The following is a 25,134-nucleotide window of genomic DNA, read 5'->3' as shown; positions in this document are numbered from 1 at the left end:
ATTGGCCAAATTATGCGCAAAAAACCTTCATTTTTCAAAGTGACATTAGTCTAGATACAATATTTCTTATATTTTCATGTATGGAGTGCCGAAGTTCTTTTTGCAATTGCACATTCGGACTCATGTTCGGATCCCCGAGCATTGTCCTCAAAATAGGCAAAATTCAGCCAAAGTTCGTTAAATGATCGCGTTTCAATTAATGCTTTTGTTAGGACTTTGGCTAGGATAGTGGTGCTGTATGATGAGCGTGTTTGATGAGGGGAGGTGGTGGGGAGAGGTCAGAGGACCAGCGGACTGTTATTTATTTTTTTTATTAACTTAATGTGTAGAGATTCTGACATCCAATCAGGGCGCAGAAACCATCCACAATTTCCAGACACAAGGGCTTGTGTCATTGGCTGCTGAAGACACATGTCCCTCTCCATATAAAAAGCAGACATGTGGTTTTGGTGCCATTTTGTCAGTGTAACAGCGTAGTGAGACTGCTGCTGCTGCTGCAAGTAGTCAGATAGTTATCTAGGCGGCTTATTGTCAGCAAGCTCAGATAGCTCGGATCCTGTGTCAAATAGACCTTCCAGCGTATCAATCCTTTGTGCTAATTGTGTGGTCCAACCACCAGTCCACATTTCAGCATCTAAATCCTTTGTGCTATTTCTGTGGTCCAGCAAGCAGTTCACATGTCACAAATCATTAGGAAATTCGAGACAGCTCTGGGTATGCTGGAATTTAAATTAAATTTTTTTCCTTTGGTTCAGCAAAAGTTAATGTCAATCTCTTGCTGGCAGCTTTTTAGGCTGGTCAGCTGATGTTGGTTGGTAACCACTCCCATCTCCCTTAAAAATAGTCACATGACTCATCAGCTGATTGTCGGTTATAGAGTTCATTCTATGCAAACCTGCTAGAAGTGTGGAGCCCTCCTGTGACCTTAGTGGAACATCTGTAGGAATTCTCTACTCTGGTGCCTTTGTTGGAGCTTTGCTGCAGATTCAGAGTTTTGCTGCGCTGCCAGTCCCTTGTTTGTGATAATACCCTGTGTTTTTTATCTGTAGTGACAAGGCTAGCATCCTTATCGGCCAGTGCACTAGCCAGGGTTTGTTGAGGAGACAGTCAAGGACTAGACACGTGGCAGCGGCAGGGAGAAGGACCAGCATAGGGTGTTAGAGAAGATTAGGGACAGACACAGGTTAGTGTCAGGAGGTGTCTCATCTCTTGTTCTCTACAGTTAAGTCCTTCCTCACCTTTATATCATCCCGTTGTACCAAGATATTGTGCCATCCGCTGGACATCCTTGTGTCCGGTTTGTGACACCACATTTCAGCATCTAAATCCTTTGTGCTAATTTGGTGGTCCAGCCAAACTATCTCAGTAAATAAATACTGATTGCTAATTTAGTGACAGGTGACTGACAGGTCTGGGCCTGGGGTTGTTAAACAGCTGGTTAAAAGAGGGGAAGGGTACATACAACATGAGTGTGAAAAAGTGAGATCGTGGTGAAAAGGGGAATAGGCTTGGTGTTCGAGGTGTATGTGGGTAGGTATGTGTAGGTGGTAATTTTACTAAAAGCTCTACTGCACAAACACTGGCTCTTCATATCCAAAGACAACTGACAACTGACAACTTCTGTTACTGGACAGGCTACTCGACTCCTTTTCTTTGGCAGCCGCACAGTTTTATGCCTTGTAGATGAGGGCCAGAAAGAACATATGCTCTAGTGAATGGTAAGCCTGCATCAAGTGGCCTCTCCTCCTCTACTTCCACCTTAATATCACACACAGTACAGTCCTCAGAGGTGGCAACCCAATTACCCTTGTTTCCTCCCCACGTCAAAACTCTCCAACCACCCAACTGACTGTGAGGAACCACACATGTCTACAGAGCTGTTCACACATTCTATTCCATGGGCATCAGAGGTCTTCTATGAAGATTCACAGGCTCAAGAGGAGGAAAGCATCTCCTCCGATGCCCAGATTTTTTCAATTGGATCCAGGGTCGGACAAAGTTGGGTCCGAGCACAATCCAGACCCTTGTCATCAGACATTAATCTCGGGGGTGAAGGTGGTCCTGATGAGACTCAGATACCTGAGCACTGTACTGTCAGGGCAGGGAGTGGGAGTGGATGACTCTCAGAGCGAGGAGTGTGAGAACAGAGAGGATGATGATGCGGTTGTAGATCCCACTTATGTGAAGCCAGAGGCACGCAGCTAAGTAGCTCAGCACAGGAAGTGGAGGAAAAAGAAGATGAGGAGGTTACGTTGCGGCTTCCCGCACAGACAAGGGGTGATGCAACAACTAATAATGAGCGAACGTGCTCACCACTACTCGGTACTCACCCGAGCATCATGGTGCTCAAAAAGCTCTGCGCTCGGCGAGTATTTCCGGCTTTCTCGGGCGGGAGCTCGGGTCCCCGCCCTGCATGTTTGGCGCTCTTTAGAGAGCCAATTAACATGCAGTGATTGCATGCCACACACTATAATTCCGCAGCCATGTTGGTTGTGGGCATTACAGTGATTGGCTGGCCGCACAGTGTCATCAGATCTATATAAGACCTGGCACCGCTATGCTCGCCACAGTCTACCCCGAAAACAGGCAGTGTTGGGAGAGCTGCTGCTGAGTCAGGGAGAGATTTGCTTTATAGTTAGTATAGATATTCCACAACATATAAATATATATATCCATTTGAACTAACAGTGCTTCTGAGGACTAATCCAGCTGCAAATTTTCAGTGGTGAAAATGATAGCAGGAGCTAGGCAGGCAGGCAGGGCATGTGACAGACTGCAGTGCATGATACAGCACAAGAGGGTCCATTGCACGTTCAACTTCTGACTGATAATGCTGTGACAAATATTTGTAGACATAGCCCCAGAAATCAGGGGCCAGGGCTAATTTTTTTTTATCTTAATCCTGTTTATTTGCTTAAAAAGCAATATGGAGAACACAATTTTAGTGCTCCATTTGCTTTTTAGCACTGCGGAATACAGCCAGATCTTTTCCATATTACACCAATAAAAATTCAGAAATTTGAACTGAACGTGGAAAATATTGGCCTCCATTTCCATTTTGTTGCAGTGTGTCGGTCAAGATATTCACACAAGGTCTCTGTGAAGAATAGTATTAGTAAACTACAAGCCTGCTTTTTAAAACCGTGGTTCTCTGTCAGATATATTACATATAACTGCGTTCCAAAATCGGCCATTTCTAGTGAATGTGGAAAATATTGTCCTCCATTTAAAATGGGCAAGGTGCGTGGCAAGGGACAGGGAAGTGGACGCAATGGTGCATTAAGAGGCCAAAGCCATGGTCAAGCTGAAATTGTGCCATAAAAAACACCCACATCTTGTCACTCGACCTTCCTGTCCCAATTACTAGGGGACCGCAGAACACCACTATTGAACACAGAGCAGTGTGAAAAGGTTGTTGGTTGGATAGCAGATAATGCTTCCAGTCACTTTGCCATCACCACCACCACCCTGTCTTCCACATGGTCAAGTCTCAGTAGCCGTGAGTGTGGACCGCATATTCCTCACCCTGATCCTCCTTCCTCCCACCATGTCGAGTGCCCGGAGAGATCTGATCCCACACTTGGACACTCAGAAGAGCTGTTCACTTTTCCATTTGTAGATTCAGGCTTCTTGCCCGGCCAGCTTCAAGCGAGTCAAGAGGAGAACGCATGTAGCGATGCCCAAATATTTGAGCAGCCACGGTCACATGAAGGCAACGGTGGAAAGTGAAATTACTATCACAAAAGGTGGATGATGATGATGACACACAATTGGAACAAGTGGAAGACGAGGTGGTGGATGATATAGTAACTGACCCAACCTGGAAAGGGGACATGCAGAGCAAGGACAGCAGCACACAGGGGGAGGGAGGCTTAGCAGCACAACAGGCAGGAAAAAGCAGTGTGGTGGCTGCAGGCAGAAGACGGGAAAGCGTTCGCTGTAACGCCAACACGACGGAAGTTGCAAGAACAGCTGTTAGGTCTTCCCGAGTCTGGTTGTTTTTTAAACACTCTGCAGATAACCCCAAAAAGGCCATTTGCACCACCTGCCAGGCCAGAATCAGCAGGGGTAGAAAACTAACAGCCTGACCACCACCAGCATGATCAGGCACATGGCAGCAAAGCACCCAACTAAGTGGACTGAACCCAAGGGTCCAGAAACAGTGTCTGCGGGACACACCACTGCTTCTTCCGCTGTTGTGCACGCATGCCAATCCCCTGTACATGGCGCATGAAAAGGTGCCTCCCGCCCCGCACCTGTCGCTGCACACTCTCAACGAGCACCATCAGCAAGCACGTCCATGTCCCTGTCCGAGCACAGCGTTCAGTTATCCCTACACCTGTCCTTGGAACGCAAGGGCAAATACGGAGCCAATGCCCCACAGGCCACACTACTAAATTCACACATTTTGTGAATGCTTGCGCTCGAAATGTTGCCTTTTAGGCTCGTGGAGATTAAAGCATTCCGCAAGCTGATGGCGGTGGCCGTCCCTCAGTACTCGGTCCCCAGCTGCGAATATTTCTCCTGGTGTGCCATCCCTGCATTACATGAGCACGTGTCCCACAACATTAGCCGTGTCCTCAACAACGCAGGTACTGAGAAAGTCCACCTAACCACGGACACGTGGACAATTGCTTGTGGGTACATCTCACTGACGGCACACTGGGTTAATATAGTGGATGCCTGGACCCAGTTGGACCTTGGGAAGGAACACGTCCTCCCGACACCGAGGATTGCAGGCCCTGAGTCAATCAGGGTTGCCCTCACATTCTACAACTCCTGCACCTTCTCCTCCTCTTCAACCTCCATCTCCGAGATGACCACATCAGTAACTAGCTGGAAGCACTGCAGCACTGTCTTGGCTAAGCGGCAACAGGCTGTGCTGAAGCTAATATGCTTATGTGACAAACCGCACAATGCTGAATAGTTGTGGACAGCTCTGAAAGAGCAAGCAGATCTGTGGCTGACACCGCTGAACCTACAGCCAGGCATGGTCGTGTGTGACAATGGCCAGAAACGGGTGGTGGCTCTGAGGCAAGGCAAGGTACCGTGTCTGGCCCATGTGCTTAACCTCATGGTTCAGTGGCTTCTCAAAGCCTACCCAGATCTGCTGAATCTGCTTGTCAAAGTATGTTGAGGATGTTCCCATTTTAGAAAGTCAGCTACAGCTTCCGCCGCCCTTGCCGTGCTTCAGCAGCATTTGCAGCTTCCAGGTCACCGACTGGTGTGCGATGTCCCCACGCGTTGAAACTCTACATTGCAGATGTTGGGAAGGATTTATAAGCAGAAGAGGGCAGTTATTGACTACTAGCATCCTCCAAAATTTTGAGGACTTCACCAAAGAAGGTGAGGGGCGATGATGCCATAATTAGCGTCACCATCCCACTTCTCTCTTTTCTGAAATGCGCTCTGCTCTCAATTAAAGAGGATGCATTGCAGGCGGAGCATGATAAGATGGAGCAAGGAACCATACAGGATGATTCCACAAAGCCCAGCCTCATTCGAACGTGGATTGGGTGACAATGAGGAAAAGGAGGAGGAGGAGGAAGAACAGGAGCCAATTTCCTGCGCTATAGACAACTGCACAACTGTCATACCGTCTGTAGGAGGAGGGGAGCATGGTCAGTCGTCCTCTTGGTGAGGACATGGAAGTCTGGCTCACATGACTAAGTTTATGTTACGCTGCCTTTCCCGTGACCCTCGTGTTGCCCAAATTTTGGGTGACAGTCATTACTGGTTGGTGACACTTCTAGACCCACGCTACAAGGAGAACTTTCTATCTCTTATTCCCGCGGCGGACAGGCCTAATAAAATGGGGCAGTATCAAAATGCCCTTGTTGCGAAATTATTTAAAAAATTCCCATCTGAAAACGCTGGCGGCAGAGGTCACAGTACTTTGGACAACCAAGGAGTACAGGCGAGAAAGACACAAATCTAATTCAGCAGAGGCACTGTAAAAGTTCTGGGACAGTTTTCTCAGACCCTGCCATCACACAGGCCCTGAGGCGGGGGGTACTCTCACAAAGAAGGAAAAGTTTTAGAAGATGTTGAGGGAGTACCTTGCTGACCGTACCAACATTATCCATGATTCCTTTGTGGATGGACACGTGGCATGAACTGGCTCTCTATGCCTTGGAGGTCCTGGCCTGCCTTGCCACTAGCGTTTTGTCAGAGCAGGTTTTTAGTGCCGCTGGTGCAATTATAACCAATAGGTGCATCCGCCTGTCAACTGAAAATGCTAACAGGCTGACTCTTATAAAAATGAACAAGGGCTGGATTGGGTCAGACTTCTTGTCTTCACATCCAAACATGGGTATAAGCTTCCTGATTTTGTCTATTTGCTCTTGTCCCCCTACTTCTCCTCATCCTTATCCTCCACCACCCTATCACCACCATATCTACCTTATCACCATATCTACGTCTCTTGCAGGGGGCATTGGAGTTCCTCCTATGCATTCACTGCATAGGCAAACAGTATGGGAGACCCACTTCCTAATAATGGGAACATTGTTTTCAGGAGGCCCTCCAACCTCTACATCTCTTGTCAGGGGCATTGGAGTGCCTCCAAATTTTTGGCAGTTATTGCAGTCACTACATATGCAAGAACAGTATGGCAGACCCACTCCTTTCTTATGGGAACATGTCATTACTGTGGGCCAGCTCTATGTGTCTTTAAATCGTTATTTTTTTTTCCAAATTTTGGCAGCCGCTGTACTCACTGCATAACCTCTAACTGTATAGCTGACCTGTCCTTTTTAATGGGAACATGTCATTACTATGGCCCAGCTCTATGTGTCTTTAAATTGTTATTGTGCTTTTTCCTAAATGTTGGCAGCCGTTGTACTCACTGCACACCCTATAACTGTACAGCAGACCCGACTCCTTTCTAATGGAAACATGTCGTTACTGTGGCTTTGCTCTATGTGTCTCTAAATTGTTATTGGGGTTTTTCACAAATTTTGTCAGCCGTTGTACTCACTGCATACCCTATAATTGGATAGCAGACCTTCTCCTTTTTAATAGGAACATGTCATTACTGTGGCCCAGCTCTATGTGTCTTTAAATTGTTATTGGGGTTTTTCCTAAATGTTGGCACACTTTGCAGTCACTGCATGGCGTTACCACTATTTGAGACCCACTCCTTTATAATGGGAACATTTTTTTTACTGAGACCCTCCTCTATGTCTCTTCAAAGGGGTATTGGGGTGCGTCAAAATTTTTGGCAGCCCTTGCAGTCACTGCATGCGCAATAACAGTATAGGATACCCACTCTTTAATAATGGGAACAACAAAGCATAGCCAACTGCTGGCCCTTTAAGTATTGTAAGGGCGGCCTGGTGGACCTATAAAAATAGTGTTTTGTGACTTTCAGAGTCCCTCCTTCATAAATGAAACAGGATGTGTCTGATGATGTTTCACACACCACATGGCCAGATAAGGTTGTAAAATGTTAAAATGACATTTCCCAGTGAATGCATTTTTCACAGTTGAAAGCAATGCAAAAGTGCAAAAACGCATCAAAAACGCTACATGTGAACTTAGCCCAAAGTGTGGAGGAGCATTTTTGGTCTTGGTTATTTATTTTGCCTTATATATAAGTCATTACCCTGGAAAGGATGCTCCTTAACATTTTTCCCAGGAAAATCCATTTTGGTTTCTTTTTTGTATGTTTTATTGTGAGTCCATAAAAGTAGCATAATACTCTGACAACATTGTTGACAGCAGTGACCTGGGAGTCAGAGATGATTCCAGGGGTCTTCCCCATGCTGTCCCCATGTCATTTGAGCACTGTTCCCATCAATTTGGGCAATTTTTAGGCTCTCTGCAGACCGCCGGGGGGCCACCGGAAAAATGCTCTCGTTTCCCATATACTTACATTGGGCTCGTTGCTGGGACCGAGCACTCGAGCATTCCAATTTGCTCGACCCGAGCAACAAGTATCCAAGCATTTTAGTGCGCACTCATCACTAGTAACCACAAAAAACATGGCATCCTCAGCCATAACTCCGGTTGTGGCCAGCAGCAGTCGCGGGTCTGTAGTTCGCAGGGGCGGCAAGGGTTGCTCAGCCTGGGCCTTTTTTGAGACTGCAAAGGATGATACAACTCATGTTATCTGCCAACTTTGTAAAAAATGACTCAGTAGAGACAAAAATTGCAATAATTTGACTACTGCATGCATTAACAGGCCCAAGGGCAATCAATATGTGTTAGTCTGGGAATCTCACTGTGCTAAAATGCGGAGTAGTGGGCCTCGCCAACCACTGGCCGCCCCATCAACCGCATCTGCTGCTTCTTCCTCCGTCACAGTGGCAAGAGTTCTAACACATGTCTCCGGCCACAGAACCTCCTTTTGCTTTCCTGCTACAATCGGGTTGAGTGAGAGCCCATTAGCTGTTAGAAAAGTGGACATGTGTGATGTTTTTTTCCAATCTTAGACATCGAGCACACCATATGTTTTTCAATCCACCATAACATTTCCGCCTGCACCTCTATCACAGTCCAGCAGTTTGTCGTGTACACCCTACTCCACCCTCTCTCAGCATAGCAGCCAACCCCCGGTCCTGCAGTTGTGGTCATGTAAAAGATTGTTTCATCCTACACATGCCTAAGTTTAGAGCTTGAACTTCACCATCTCCAATCTGTTGGCCACAGAAATTCAGTCTTTCCACCTGGTGGATGCAGACGATTTTCAAAAGCTGTCGCAGTCCCCCAGTACCATCTGCTCAGTTGCCATTACTTCTTTAAGAAAGCTGTGCATGCGGTAACCAGCATGTCGCAGATAACATAACCCGTTCCTTGAAAAAATCTATGTCTTACAGAGTGCATTTCATCACTGAAACCTGAAATCCAGGCGGAGTTTGAGCAACGTCTGTCTCCTTTGAACCTGGACCTGTGTGCGATTACAGTGCAATCCTGGTGGCGGCCCTACATCAGTGCAACCTTGCATGGCTCACATCTTCAAACTGGTAATACAGCAATATCTCCACCACTATCCCGATCTGGATGTACTGCTGCAGAAAGCATGGTCTCTGTGTGCTCACTTCCGCTATTCGCACCCCGTGGGTCATCGACTTGCATTACTACACAGATGTTTCAACCTACCGGTTAATCAGTTGATATGTGATGTGCCAAGGCGGTGGAATTCCACTTGACACATGTTGCAGCGACTGTGGCAGCAATTACTAGCCCTGGTGTAGTATCTCATTTTTCATAGCCTGTGCCAACTCAGTATGGATGTGGTGCAAATCATGCTTGCAGAGTGGGCACAGATGAAGGACTCTTCTGCACAGTTTTGAAATGGCTACTAATATGGTTATCGCTGATGAAGCTATCAACAGCATTTCTATTCTGGTCATCTACATACTGGAGCACACTTTGAATAGTCTATGGTAGGAGGTGGTGATCCCAGAGGAAGAGGAGAAAGCAGAGGAAGTTGCGGAAGGGTTAACAATATCTCTAAGTTCCGGACTGTCGTCGCACAGGCAGGTGTTACCAAGCCACCAACACACTATGAACTTGGACCTCATGGAAAAGTCCGACACATGAGCACCTTCTTGCTGCACTATCTGTAACATGATTCTCGTGTTGCTAGGATTAGAAATAGAGCTGACCATTGGGTTGTCACTCTGTTAAATGCATGGTACAAGAGAAAATTTTGCCAGATGTTTTATCCCCTGGAAAGGGATGCTCGCATACTGGAGAATTGAAACACGCTTGTAGACAATTTTAAGAGTGGTTTTCCCAAAGACAGCACTAAGGCACACAGTGTGCATCGCAGTTCTACACTTCCAACCTCGGGAACGTTAAGTTGTCAACGCAAAAACATTAGCAGCAGTGTATGTGGTAGAAGCAATTCCTGTGAGTCGTTTCACACATTTTTTAGACCAGCCCATGCACCAGCAGAACAGAGTACAAGTCTGACACATAGTGAACAACTGGAAAGGATGGTGCAGGAGTATCTCTAGCTCAATATCAATGCCATCAGGGGGGGTTGGGACCCTTTTGCATTTTGATCTTTAAAAATGGAAGAGTGGCCTGAGCTTTCCTGTCACACATTGGAGGTTTAGTCATGCCCAGCAGCCAGCATACTTTCAGAACGTGTCTTCAGTGTTTCTGGTGGTGTCCTGACAGATAAGCAAATCTGGCCATCCCCTGAAAGTGTAGACCGCCTAACTTTCCTCAAGATGAAGAAGTCATAGATCTCCAATGACTTTTGTACCCCAGTCATAGACTGGGCAGACTAGGCGATGGTGTCGTTTTTAGTGTGCTGCATTGATCTCGCCTTATTGCAGTCTCTGACACCTGCGTCGTGGCTTCTGTGCCTGCTGTTGCTACTTCTGCTGATGTTACTAACAATTTTTTGAAATGTGGAGACTCCGAGTTAGAACTCCATCTGGTGGGCTGCCTGTAGTGGAAGAGGTGTCAGAGCCCCATTACACTATTTCTACTCGGGAGAAATTGTTGCCACTTTAGTGGTGTGTGGCGATAATTTTTGGAAATGTTTGAACTCCAGGTATGGTCTCTTTCATGTGTGTTGCCTGTAGCAGTAGGGTTTACAGACCTTACTTTCAGTCAACTACCTGTGTTACTATCCTTCAATTTTTCTAACAATAATAGTCTACGAAGTTGATATTTGTGCCTCTTGACTGTGACTGAACAGAAAAGCAGTTTGAGCTGTTGCATGAGGTATCAAGGCTCCCAGCACAGCGTGCCTACACTGGTCCCTCACACACCTCTTAATTTGAACTTAAATTCAAAGCTGTAAATGCTGGCCCAGACCCTGTCTCATGCATGGCCCATGCTTGAGTGCTGCTGTGCCATTGTAGCATTTCTACTGGTCAATTGATGCCACTTTTCCTGGTGTCTGCCTCTAATTTTTGGAAATGCTTGGACTCAAATTTGGGTCTATTTCATGTGTGTTGCCTGAATTTGGCAGGGCTCTCAGAGCACCAGGTCTACACCTGTCACTCATCCACCTGTTATTGATCAATGTTTAATTGTTTGATCTAGAAATGCTGGTCCAAGCCCTGTCCCAGGCCCTGTCGCATGTATCTATGCTGTGCAGTTATACTGTTTGTACTCTGGGTCAATTGATGCCACTTTTCCTGGTGTGTGCCCCTAATTTTAGCTGTTTTGGCAGCTTTTAGGCCCCTCTGAAGGTGTTGTCTATGCGTTTGGGTTTTGCCTCCCATTGAATTCAATGGGGTTCGGATATGTTCGACGAACTGTTCGACCAACTGTTCTGCGAACATTGGGAAGTTCACCGATCCAAACTGAACTGAACCTTGAAAGGTTCACTCATCTCTACTAAATATGTGAGGAGGGTTTACATTCATAAAATACAAAGCTAGTATGATGAACATATGTGGCACCCCAGGGGTCTGGTTTCCACAGTAACAGCAATGTTATGTCTGAGAGCAGGTGGGAGGTCTCTTGGTCAGGGATCCTATGCATGCCACACCTCCTGCCCAGTCCTGGGAGGGGAAGAACTTCCCCTATATAAACCTAGGGCTGAGGCAGGGTTAGGGAGTAGAGAAGAAGTAGAGACAGAGAAGCAGATATAGGAAAAGAACATCAGGAGCTCTGTGGGAGCAGTGCTACAAGGAGTCAGGGGCTGGCAGCTGCAGAGCTCGCCCTGACTGAGAAGTTATCACCGGACCCGGAGTCCGAGGCTGTGGGGACTAACTCCTATCCAGCAGCAGAAACCGACCGGCAGGGGATTGCAGGTCCTCTGGCCCAGAAACCCGAAGGCACGGTCCCACGCGTGGGACCAGCACCGCCGTCGTGGAGCAGAAGCTACTAGAAGGCCCCGAGTCACCGGCCATACGGGTGAGCACCACACGGTACACTCAGGGACGTGGGCTACTTATACCCGCCTCTAGCAAGGTAGCCGGAAGAGTATCGTTAGTTTGGGAGGCCTACAACTCCACCTGGCCAGGGGAGATCCCATCTGCTCAAGGACTGACCAGGCCCCAATCGCTAGCCAGTACTCCGGGAGGGTCTATCTTTGTCACCAGTAAAGACCCTGAACTACACCGTACCGTCTCCGAGTGGTTCCTGCTACCCCCATCATCCACGTCGGCTGCCCTGAGGCCATACCCCTCCCGTTGGGGGTTATACTATCACGCTGCACAATCCTACCACCGGCCTCAGCGGTCTGCCCTGCAGCAGCAGCTCCTTAGCTGTACTCAACGGGTGGCGTAGTCGTCCAACATCTACCGCTAATACAGCGCCACTTAGTCTGACTCCCTGGGCACGGACCGGATCACCGCCACGAGACTACAACCCTCAAGAGATCCGGCTCCGGGTAAGCTCCCGCGTGCGCAGCGCAGCGCGACACAGGCCCAGGGGCGCGTCACATAAACTAACCGGGGGTGGGCAGCATCTGAAGTGCTATCTGTAGGCTTTCCTAAAAAGATGTTTTTTTTTTAAGATTCAATTGTAAGGGATAATCTCAAGTGCTGATTTAGTGAGTAATATAGTATGCAGGATGCAAGGGAGATATTCTGGAGTCAGTTTTGTAAGGAACAGACAAGAGGAGAGCAAAAAGGGAAGTCTTGTGAGGACCGAAATGTGGGAAATTATTGGGGGATTAGCTTGGAGTGGAGTTGAGATTATAGATGACCTCGTATCTCAATGTTAATATTTCGAATTGAATTCTCTGGGTAATGAGGAGCTAGTCAAGGGATTGGCAAAGGGGAGAGAAAGAGGAATAGTTAGGTGGAGGTGACCTAATCAGGTAGCAGAGTTACCCGATGGAAACCAATAGATGGGGGTCTGACCAGTGTGTCTTGCTCCAATTTGTAGAATAGGAATTTATTTTCTTGACATGCCACTTTTATCCCTATTACAAAATGCAACTGCAGGTTAGATGCTCGATCGCTGCTCCATTCATTCTTTATGGGGCTACCAAAAAAGCCAAGCTCACACTCAGCAGCCCCATAGGGAATGAATGGAGCAGCAGTCAAGCCTACGCACTGCTGATCCATTTTTGATGGGGGTAAAAGTACCTAGTTCTGACGATCGGTGTGGGTCCCTTGTGGATAGTTAATAACTTGTTTTCACTTGACAACCCTTTTAAGAAATTATTGAAGGGCTGTAAGGAGAAGCAAACTTGTGAGATTGGAAATTTTAGAGTCTGCGTTAGATACAGTATGTGAGATAGGGAAAGATGATTAGTCCAGTTTTGTCCATATTGAGTTTTAGAAAGCCAGAATAGATGAAAAGGGATATTTCATTGCACATGTTTTGCCCTCAAATCTGAAGAGAAAATCAGTAGCAATTCCAGTATGTGTGAATTTACCTTAATATCCACGGACTTAATGATAGGAGATGTGTTTGGTAAATGCTCTGAACATTTAACACAGAACTGGTGTTGACCTTGCCTTACAAAGCCAACTATGACTTAATGGCCTTTGTCAACAATTTATTGTTTACTTTGATAATTTTGTAAAAGATGTAGACTTCAGTTGTCTTCTGTGAAAATGTAAACTTTAATAAAAGCATAATATTAGCTTTCTGACTAAATGAGAACAAGATAAATCAGATTAGACACCTAGTTTTGGACAAAGATACACTGTTATATAGAAGAATTTTGTGCAAATGTTCAATGTGTTTTGATATAGATAACATGCTTATGTAGAGTTTAGAACTCCATAGTATAAAATAGGCTTCCTTGAGTAAATAAAGATACATGAGGCCTGTAAGAAGCCTATGATAAGTATTGGAAAACTAGAATATAAGTAGCAACTGTTTGCAAGGAGTGGACTCCTGCTTGTATAAGAATTGCAGCATTCAGAAGTCTAATCACTACATAGTGATCAACAAAGATTCTTATTTCTTTATCAGGTTTCTTTAGTGGGCTTAGCCAAGCTTGTCCGCTTCCCAGGTCCCTGTTTCAATGGTTGATTTATTCCAAGCATCTTGCCAGCACACATTCCTGGGAGCAAACCCATGGAAGAATGAAGTCCTAATTTCTTTATCTCACTCACAGAGAGGTTTTGCTCTTGCTCTTGGGAAAGGTCACAGGTAATTTTCTCGGTTTATTTCATAGATCCAATAGAATGTTGCACATTAGAAAGGATTGTGTAAGGATTTCAGATGACCACCTAGGAATAGAAAGTGAGTTAATAAGCATTAAAAAGGACCACACTGCAATAGGCAAAGAAACAAACACCATATTATGTGTGAGTAGAAAAATAAAGAAGCCATAGAAAGTAAATAGAGTGTGCAAAGAAAACCAGATTAAGTACTACTGCTATGTTAATATGGCTGCCAATGCAACATAGCTTAGGTTAAAATCACAGCTTATACAGGTGCATACATACAGTATGTTATTGATTGCCATTAAAAATCATGCCCTAAGCGGTGTACTTTTTTGTGTACTATCATACTTTTACTGTACTTATTTTTTACTGGTTTCAGAATGTCACAGTAGATTTTGGAAAAAATACCACATATTACTAATTTTTTGTTTAACTCACAATTGTTATTTAAGCCCTGTTATATAAACATTTTAGAGAAGATTTATTAAAAGTTGCTATAAGCGAATAGAGATTTGCACTATAATTTGAGTCAATTTTTGGTATGTAATGAAATCCCAGCTTTCATCCACGTTTTCACTTCTGCTGTGGTGTACTGTTGAGAGCCCGAGCCATTCCCTACCTGCTATTTGCCGTAACCTGGACCCGTATGCTGTATAAAGACAACACATCACTTATTCTGGGTGCCTTCTGGAGCACCCACAGAAGTAGAGCTTGCTTCATTTCTTCCTGGTCACCAAAACATTGACCTAGAAGTGGCTTCTGTGTGTGCTGATTTTTCCATTGCTGTCATTACTGTTGTGCTTATTGGTTGGCTGCTGGTACCCATGGATGTTGGGGATTCGCATCGGGAAAGGAGGGAAGGAAGGAAAGAAGAAGAAAGGAAGAGAGGGAGGGAAGGCGAAGGAAGGGAAGGAAAGGAAAGGGAAGAAATGGAAGGGAAGGAAGGAAAGGGAAGGAAGGGAAAGTAAGAAAGGCAATCAAGGGAAGGGAAGGAAGGAAGTCAGCCCCTGGAGCTTAGTAGCTACTACCTCCTGCTCTTACTACTAACTAATAGTCGAACATGAGGCTCTGTTATTTATTTGCTGAGTTATTTGTAGTAAGCCTAAAAGCTGTTGAGATGGGTAAATGATGCATGAACTGCATGATAGAATGAGATGGAAATGACATAACCAGAATAGCATAACCAGGACATTGATTGCAGACAGTGGGCACTTTATGTTCATGATATACAGTACTAGAAATGAGCACATCAGGCAAAATTTGAATTTGCCTGTTTGCATTGATCTTCCCAGGAAGTTGGATTCACAGAGAAGTTATTCCTCATGAATTTAATGTCCTTTATTGTGGTCTGGGGTCTCTACAGACCCCACAGCATGAAGAACATAAAATGTAAAGTCTAAAAACAGCTCTTCCACACCTCTGCTCCTCGGTGTCACCTGTCTTGTCCTTGCAGCATCTACTGATCACCACCGCTCAAGCTAAAATCTCCAAGCTTTCCACAGTAGGCATGGATTTCCAGCTCCGATGGGGTCCATGAGGATTTTGCACAAGCTCACGCTAAAGGTCACAATGTCATGTTGTCACAGCATGCCCCGTGATTTTACACTCCCATGCTCAGAACTGTCCTGGAGCTCATTAAAGCTGGAAATCCCTGTCAAGGAGTTGAGGAGCCGGAAAGGTGCAAGGTGAGGTGTTTATAAGGATTTTTTTTTTTTAACCTTTGGCTGGCTCTTTTTGGTTCATAAAAATGCAAACCAGTGGCTGCTATTTAACTGAATACACACAGAAGTGAATTGCAAAAAATCCGCATTTTGGCAAATGCGGATTTTTGTAAAATTTGAGTAATAATTTAATTCAGCTGGAATATATTTGCTCATCACTATGCAGGATCTCTGAAGGCTGACTATTAAGTTAGAGGAGAAAAAGAAGGGAGAAGTAGAGAAAGTAGAAAAACAAAAGAGGAAGAGATGAGAAGCTAATTGAAACTAAAGAATTGTTAATGGGTACAGCAATAAGCAACTTGCAGCGTCTATTCCTGAAAGTAAATTAGTTGATAAAAATTACCATTCTTGAAGTTTAGTGGTTTCATAGCATTTCTAAATTATATAAAAGATAAGTGAAAACTTATTATGTTGTAATTACTGGTACCCAAGTAACCTCTAACACATTTAATGCCCTTTCTCGTCTATTGGTTAAAATTAGGTCTAGCAGTGCCCCACTCGAGTTGGGTCTTGCACTGTTAAGAAAGGTCTTTTATTATTGTCAAAAACCTGTTTCCTTTGCTGGAACTGCAGGTTTCTGTTCCCAGTTTGTATCAGGGTAGTTGAAGTCCCCTACAATAATTACTTCTCCATGATTTTCTGCCTCATTTATTTGCTTTATGAAGAAATTTTCTGCTACTTTCATTATACTTGGAGACTTATAACATTTTTTTATATATTGTTTTTTTTTTTTCAAAAGGGTTGGACTTGAAACAGAGATTTGAACTGACAGCTGCTTTCTTTTTTATTTTATTTTCCTGCTGTTTTCTTGTATTTATTCTTTTTTTTCTTTTATTTCACACATTGTGCCTACCATAATGTCATAAAGACCAATATGGCAATGCAACATTTAAATACTGTTTTTTATATATATTTGATTTCTCCTGTAACTGGGGCTTACAATATTCACAGTTACAGGGTATATTCAACATCCTGGCTGCCGCAGAGCTGATCTGGGTTTGTTAGGCCCTAGCAGCTCATGTTCCCTTCTGGCACCCACATGATCGCTATGTATACATTGATCAGAAAGTGGTTTCTCTATGGATTGCATATGTGACACCCCAGGGGTCTGGTTGCCACAGTAACGTAATGTTATGTCTGAGAGCAGGTGGGAGGTCCTTTAGTCAGGGATCCTGTGCATGCCACACCTCCTGCCCAGTCTTGGGAGGGGAAGAACTTCCCCTATATAAACCTGGGGCTGAGGCAGGGTGAGTGAGTAGAAGAAGAGAAGAAGTAGAGACAGCATAGGAAGAAACAGCAGTTACAAGGAGTCAGGGGCTGGCAGCTGCAGAGTTCGCCCTGACTAAGAAGACTTTTTACCGGACCCGGAGTCCGAGGCTGTGGGGACTAATTCCTGCCCAGCAGCAGAATCCGTCAGGCAGGGGATTTCAGGTCCTCTGGCCCAGAAGCCCGAAGGCACGGTCACACGCGTGGGACCAGCACCGCCATCGTGGAGCGGAAGCCATTAGAAGGCCCCGAGTCACCGGCCATACGGGTGAGCACCACACGGTACACTCAGGGACGTGGGCTACTTACATCAGCTCCTAGCAAGGTAGCCAGAAGAGTACAGTCAGTTTGGGAGGCCTACAACTACGCCTGGCCAGGGGAGATCCCATCTGCTCAAGGACTGACCAGGCCCCATCCGCTAGCAAGTACTCCGGGAGGGTCTTTTGTTGTTACCAGTAAAGACCCTGAACTACACCGTACCGTCTCTGAGTGGTTCCTGCTACCCCCATCATCCACGTCGGCTGCCCTGAGGCCATACCCCTCCCGTTGGGGGTTATACTATCACGCTGCACAATCCCACCATCGTCCTCAGCGGTCTGCCCTGCAGCAGCAGCCCCCTGGCTGCACTCAACGGGTGGCGTAGTCATCAACCATTTACTACTAATGGACTGCCGTCTAGTTTGACTCCCTGGGCACGGACCGGGTCACCGCCACGAGACTACAACCCTCCACAGATCCGGCTCCGGGTAAGCTCCCGCATGCGCAGCGCAGCGCGACACAGGCCCAGGGGCGCGTCAACTTTGGCGTAGTCGGCAGGATTTCGTGCCCACAACCACCGGGTACTGCGTGCCTGAAAAGCAAAGACTGTTCAAACTTACCAGTGGTGAAGATTCCCGCTATCCATGGAGGTTTCCCGCCATCCGGCGCCATCTTCTACCTTCTTCCCGCCATCCGCGAAGTTTTCCCGCCATCCGGCGCCATCTTCGACCTTCTTCCCGCCATCCGTGGAGTTTTCCCGCCATTGGACGCCATCTTGAGGACGCCGCGCGGGAAGAAGAGGGGCGTGGACTCCGAAAGCGCGCGAGAACTGAAGCCCCGCCTCACGTCCGGACGTTGCGTAAGGTCCTGGAAGGAGCCCAGCAGACGCCGACGTCACAGGAGCGCGACGGAAGGTCCTCAACCCTGACGATCCACTGCGGAGCCGCGGCTTACGGAAGAGGATCATCGCAAGGTAGGCCACGGTCCACTAGGGGGGAGGAAGATGTCGGATACGGAGGAGAGCTTCACTGCCTCAACCCCCGCCAGCGCTACCGCTGCTGCAGTTATGCCCTTCACCATGCCCTATATCCCGGGAGCAGCTTGGCTACCCCAGTACTCAGGGGAGTCACATACCCTGCATGACTTTAGAGAAAAGCTGGATAGCCTCTTCCAGGTGTACCCCCTCACAGAAGAGCAAAAAGTGAGCATCCTGGTGGCCCAACTAACCGGGGCAGCCAAAAGAGAAGTAAAATCTTGGCCACCTGGGAGGAGGACTGTCGCAGAGATACTAACCCGGCTGAGGGACACCTTCGATACCCGCACCTCAGCCGAGATCAAGCTTAGATTCTACGGGTGCAAGCAGCGAGCGCATGAGAGTATAAGGGACTATGCACTAAACCTACAAGAGGCCCTGAGGGCCATAAAGCAGACCGACCCTGATGGGGTGGGAAACGAGGACAGGCTGTTGACTGAACAATTTATAGAGGGTTTATATTGCAATGCCCACCGAACCCAGTTGCGGGCAATGGCCTTACAGGATCCCCATCTGGACTTTGCACAGTTCAAGGATAGAGCTATCCGGGTGCTCCGAGAACCAGCACCGGGTGGCGTTGTGACCCACAGGCGCCCAGCTATCACTTACCACCAGGAGGCGGCGCCCTTGTCGACAGGGCCTGTGGGAGCTCATGCGCAGGCTTTGGACAATGACCCGGCTCCAGACCTACACCATCAGGTCCAAGAGCTAGTTAAGAGCGTTGCTGCGCTAACCCGAACTGTGCAGTCTTTACAGGTTTCCACCCCAGGGAAGATCCAGCTGGCATCCGGACCGGAGGACATCCCGTGGCGTCGACCAAGGAGGACCCCACCGGCCAGAGGAAGACCCAGTGACCGATACAGCGAGGACGGACGACCCATCTGCCGCCGCTGCAATCAACCCGGACATATGGAAAGGTACTGTTCTTTAAACGGGCACAACCTGGGGTAGAGGGCCAACCCCCAGGAAAAAGATCACCAGGCCCATCGAACTGGCGCGACAGATATGTGGGAGGACGTCCAGTCTTGCCTGTGGTACTGGATGGCATTCCCATGAGTGCCCTACTGGATACCGGGTCACAGGTCACCACCATCCCGTACGTGCTCTTCAAGCAGTACTGGAATGACTCGGATATTACCCGCTACCCTGACGACGACTTGAGTATCATCGCCAGCAATGGCCAGCCCGTGCCACAGATCGGATTTAAAGAGGTGACCCTCAAAATCGGTAGAGTCGAACTGGCCGCACAGGGACTGATCATTGTAGATATTGATAAACATGAGAGTCACCCAAAAATAACTCTAGGAACTAACGTAATTGAAAATTGTCTTGCAGAGGTGATTTTCCTTTTACAGCAGGTTGCCAAGAACGCCAGCTCCGGCGAGCAGCGGGTGCTCCAGAAAGAGATCCGGGCACTGATGCAACGGCAACAAGTGGAACTCTCCGGCGGTGAGATTGGTAGCGTAAGAATGTGTGACCCTTTTCCTATTGCCATGCCCCCAAAAAGTGAAATGATGATTTGGTGCCGGGCAGCTATTGGTCTGAGAGGTAGAGATTACCAGGCAATGGTAGAACCAGTTTACTCAGACAGTAGGCCCACCATTTTGACAGCACGGGGGGTGGTCAATGTACGCCATGGGAGGGTGCCCGTTCGCATAATAAATATCGGGGAGAGGGAAGTGTACCTGCCCCGGTATGCCACGCTAGCCAAATTATATACCACTAATCAAAATTCTATACAATCTGTGGAACCCTTGCCTCCATCTCACCCGGAGGAAGGTAACGGCTCTAAGAAAGACATGGAGGACTGGTGTCAGCAACTACATCTGGGTACTGACTCCACTCCCTCACATCAGAAACAAGGAGTCTATCGGGTGGTTCAAGAGTATGAGAGAGTGTTTAGTAAACACCCGTTAGACTTCGGGCGAGTCAAGGGGGTAGAACACCGCATCCCCACGGGAGATCATCCTCCCATAAAAGAGAGGTATCGACCCGTACCCCCTGCACATTACCAACACGCCAAGGGGATGCTTAGAGACATGAAGGAGGCTGGGGTAATCCGGGATAGCTGTAGCCCCTGGGCAGCCCCACTAGTTTTAGTCAAAAAGAAAGACAACACCATGAGGATGTGTGTAGATTACCGGAAAATCAACCGTATCACACACAAGGATGCGTACCCCTTACCAAGGATAGAGGAGTCATTGGCTGCTTTAAGATCTGCTAACTTCTTCTCTACGTTGGATCTCACTAGCGGGTACTGGCAGGTTCCTGTAGCAGAGGCGGACCGGGAGAAGACCGCATTCACCACCCCGATGGGACTTAGCGAGTTCACCTGCATGCCGTTCGGACTCTGCAACGCCCCAGGAACCTTCCAACGATTAATGGAGTGCTGTCTGGGCCACAGAAACTTCGAGACGGTCCTGTTGTACCTGGACGATGTCATCGTATACTCCAAAACTTATGAGGACCACCTGAAACACCTGGCGGAGGTGTTCGAAGCTCTGGCGAGTTACGGCCTAAAGGTGAAACCCTCCAAGTGTCACCTCCTGAAACCAAAGGTGCAATACCTGGGACACGTGGTGAGCGCTGACGGAGTGGCTCCCGACCCCGATAAGATCACCGCAATTAAGGGATGGCCAAGCCCCTCCAGCGTAAAAGAAGTGCGGCAGTTCCTAGGGTTGGTAGGCTACTACCGAAGGTTTATTCCCGGTTTCACCAAAAAGGCAGCACCTATGCAGGACCTCCTGATAGGCCAGTCCCGGAAGGCCAAGAACCAGAAGCCGCCCTTCAAATGGGAAAAGCTAGAAGAAGAGTCCTTCCGCCAGCTGAAGATGGCCCTCACGGGGGATGAAATCTTGGCGTACCCGGACTATAGCCAGCCATTCATCCTCTACACCGACGCCAGTAACATCGGGCTAGGAGCCGTACTGTCCCAGATTCAGCAGGGGAGAGAACGAGTAATCTCCTATGCCAGCCGAAAACTGCGACCCACCGAAAGGAACCCCGAAAATTACAGCTCATTTAAGCTAGAGTTCCTGGCCGTGGTATGGGCAGTCACCGAGCGCTTTAGGCATTACCTCGCTTCTTCCCGGTTCACCGTATACACGGATAACAACCCGTTGACACACCTGGACACGGCAAGACTCGGTGCCCTGGAGCAGAGGTGGATGGCCCGTCTGTCCAACTACGAGTTCACAATCAAATACCGGGCAGGACGCTCCAATACTAACGCGGATGCCCTGTCCAGGATGCCCAACCTGCCGGACGAAGGAGAAGATCCGGAGGGACTGGAAGAAGTTGAACTCCCTGCGTTCCACCGTCATGGGACTATCCAGTATTCCCACCGGGTAAGGGGTAAGCAGGCTGCTACGTTGAACCCCTTACCCCACTACAACTGGGCGGAAACGCAAGACAGCGACCCTGCCGTCCGACTGGTGAAGGAGATGCTGACTCGGCCGGAGGCTCGCCTTGAACCAGACGCTCCGGAGGAAGCCAAACAACTATGGGCGGAGAAGAGTCGACTATTCCTTTACAAGGGGAAGTTGTGCCGCAGAATGGTCAACTCCCGGACGCATGAACTACTCTGGCAAGTAGTGGTGCCCCGAAGAGACGCAGCCATGGTGATGGAGGCATACCACGACGGAGCTGGACACTTCGGGTGGAAAAAGCTGGAGTTCCTGCTGCGCGAGCGGTTCCACTGGGTAGGCATGAGGGGAACCATCGAGAAGTGGTGCAGAGACTGTGGCCCGTGCAATCTGAGAAGGAAGGACCGGGCCAGCCAGAAGACTCCCCTGCAGTCCATCGTCACCCGGCAACCGTTGGAACTGGTAGCCTTGGATCATGTAAAACTGACCCCAAGCAGAAGTGGCTACGTCTACGCGTTAACCATCGTGGATCATTACTCCCGGTTCTTGGTTGTCGTCCCCGTCAAGGACTTAACGGCTCAAACAGCAGCTAGGGCCTTCCAGCAGCACTTCTGCCGTCCACACGGGTACCCGGACCAAGTGCTGACGGACCAGGGACCTGCCTTTGAAGCGGAGGTCTTCCAGGAATTCTGCAATCTGTATGGCTGCCGGAAGATAAGGACGACACCCTACCATCCGCAAACTAATGGACTTTGTGAAAAAATGAACCAGGTGGTAATGGATCTTCTAAAAACATTGCCCCTGGAAGAACGCAGTCTGTGGCCTGAGAAGTTGCCCGATCTGTTGGACCTATACAACCACATCCCGGTAGGTTCCACCAACTGTACCCCGGCTTACCTAATGAGGGCGAGACCTGGTAAGTTACCTGTTGACCTGGAAATGGGAGTCCTGACACCTGAGGACACTTCACCAGAAACAGACTGGGACACAGAGAGGCAGCAGCAGTACCGGAGAGTACAGGAGAGCGTGGAGCGAAGTCTCTGTCAGGCTAGGGAAAGACAAGAGAAGACTTACAACCAGTATGCTCCCGCTGTTCCCCTGGTACCCGGAGAGCAGGTCTTGAAGAGGAAAAGACGGCTCCACAAGTTGGATGACCAGTGGGAGAAGGACCCGTACACCGTACTGCCCTCAAGCCACGAGAACCCGAAGGTCTGTACCATCAGTAAAGACGGAGGGGAAACCACAGCCATTGTATCCCGGGACCACCTGAAGAAGTGTCCCGAACAACTGAGGAACCCTGAAGAGGAACAAGAAGACCATCGACCCGTGGGAGAAAGGGAAGATATGGTTAGTACCGTGCTCGGGGACTTCCCTCGGTCTTGGACTCAAGTCAATGGTGCAGTTGTGGTACCCGTACTCACCTTCCTCCAACCATCATCCCAAGAACCTACGGAGCAACGGGTAGAGCTGGAAGAACAGCCGGTCCAGGAGGCAGAAGACTCCACACAAGTAGAACAGGATAATCAACCCTCTGCTTATAGTGAGCCTGCCGTACCCCTAGTGAGACAAAGAGCCGGTAGACAGCTGCCCAGTTTACCCTTGACAGCTCCTACACCCTGTAGTTCAGGGCCAGACAGTCAGCTCCGTAGGTCCACTAGGGCCACTAGAGGCCAGTTACCCGCACGTTGGAGGATCTAATGTTTAAGCTATTTTATAATGTTTACCTGTCTATAGTTGCTTGTGTGTAATTTTGTATTTCTAGTTGTTTTTAGGAATCCTTGGTGGATTTACCGGGAATCCTTGTATATAGTTGGAGCGTAACCCAGGATGGACTAAAGACTGTCAAGGACTCGGGGTAGAACAGACCCCTACCTGGTTACGTCTCCCTGTGTTGGTGAAATGGACACCTTGCTTTCTTCAGAGACTGCACCCGGTTGCGGACACGCCGTAACCATCTTTATGTGTTTTCTTATTGTATTATTAATGTTTTGCCTTGTTATGTTTTCTAAATGTGTTTAGTCCCGGAGTACTAAATTTTACTAGGGGGGAATGTGACACCCCAGGGGTCTGGTTGCCACAGTAACGTAATGTTATGTCTGAGAGCAGGTGGGAGGTCCTTTAGTCAGGGATCCTGTGCATGCCACACCTCCTGCCCAGTCTTGGGAGGGGAAGAACTTCCCCTATATAAACCTGGGGCTGAGGCAGGGTGAGTGAGTAGAAGAAGAGAAGAAGTAGAGACAGCATAGGAAGAAACAGCAGTTACAAGGAGTCAGGGGCTGGCAGCTGCAGAGTTCGCCCTGACTAAGAAGACTTTTTACCGGACCCGGAGTCCGAGGCTGTGGGGACTAATTCCTGCCCAGCAGCAGAATCCGTCAGGCAGGGGATTTCAGGTCCTCTGGCCCAGAAGCCCGAAGGCACGGTCACACGCGTGGGACCAGCACCGCCATCGTGGAGCGGAAGCCATTAGAAGGCCCCGAGTCACCGGCCATACGGGTGAGCACCACACGGTACACTCAGGGACGTGGGCTACTTACATCAGCTCCTAGCAAGGTAGCCAGAAGAGTACAGTCAGTTTGGGAGGCCTACAACTACGCCTGGCCAGGGGAGATCCCATCTGCTCAAGGACTGACCAGGCCCCATCCGCTAGCAAGTACTCCGGGAGGGTCTTTTGTTGTTACCAGTAAAGACCCTGAACTACACCGTACCGTCTCTGAGTGGTTCCTGCTACCCCCATCATCCACGTCGGCTGCCCTGAGGCCATACCCCTCCCGTTGGGGGTTATACTATCACGCTGCACAATCCCACCATCGTCCTCAGCGGTCTGCCCTGCAGCAGCAGCCCCCTGGCTGCACTCAACGGGTGGCGTAGTCATCAACCATTTACTACTAATGGACTGCCGTCTAGTTTGACTCCCTGGGCACGGACCGGGTCACCGCCACGAGACTACAACCCTCCACAGATCCGGCTCCGGGTAAGCTCCCGCATGCGCAGCGCAGCGCGACACAGGCCCAGGGGCGCGTCACATACAGTCTAATATTTCAGAAAGGCAATGTAGAATAATCTGTGGCCTGACGAGCTATTTAAAATTTATGGCCAGTCCAGAATTAGATAAACAGCATAGTTGTACCCTCCATATTAAGGTGCAGCCCATCCCTTCCACAGAATCTCCAGCCAACAGAGAAGTCAGCCTAGTTCTCCAGGAACCTGAAATCCTCCTTTCTACAGCACTTCCTGAGACTCTTACTTACCACCCTAATCTCCCACTGCCTCTCTAGTGTGGTAAAGGTAATATTGTAGAGAATACTATCTTTGAGGTTCTTGCCTTAATCTTATAGCCTAAATAGCTGAAATAATTTTTAAAGACCTTATTGCTTCCTCTAATTTTGCCATTGGTGCCAATGTGCACCATGATCACTGGGTCCTCACTAGCCACTCCCAGTAATCTT

This window comes from Phyllobates terribilis, unplaced genomic scaffold (genome assembly GCF_046119375.1).
Source record: "Phyllobates terribilis strain yellow unplaced genomic scaffold, ASM4611937v1 Scaffold_3__8_contigs__length_932513732, whole genome shotgun sequence".
Taxonomy (NCBI): Eukaryota; Metazoa; Chordata; class Amphibia; order Anura; family Dendrobatidae; genus Phyllobates; species Phyllobates terribilis.
Note: the sequence above shows the minus strand (reverse complement) of the source record.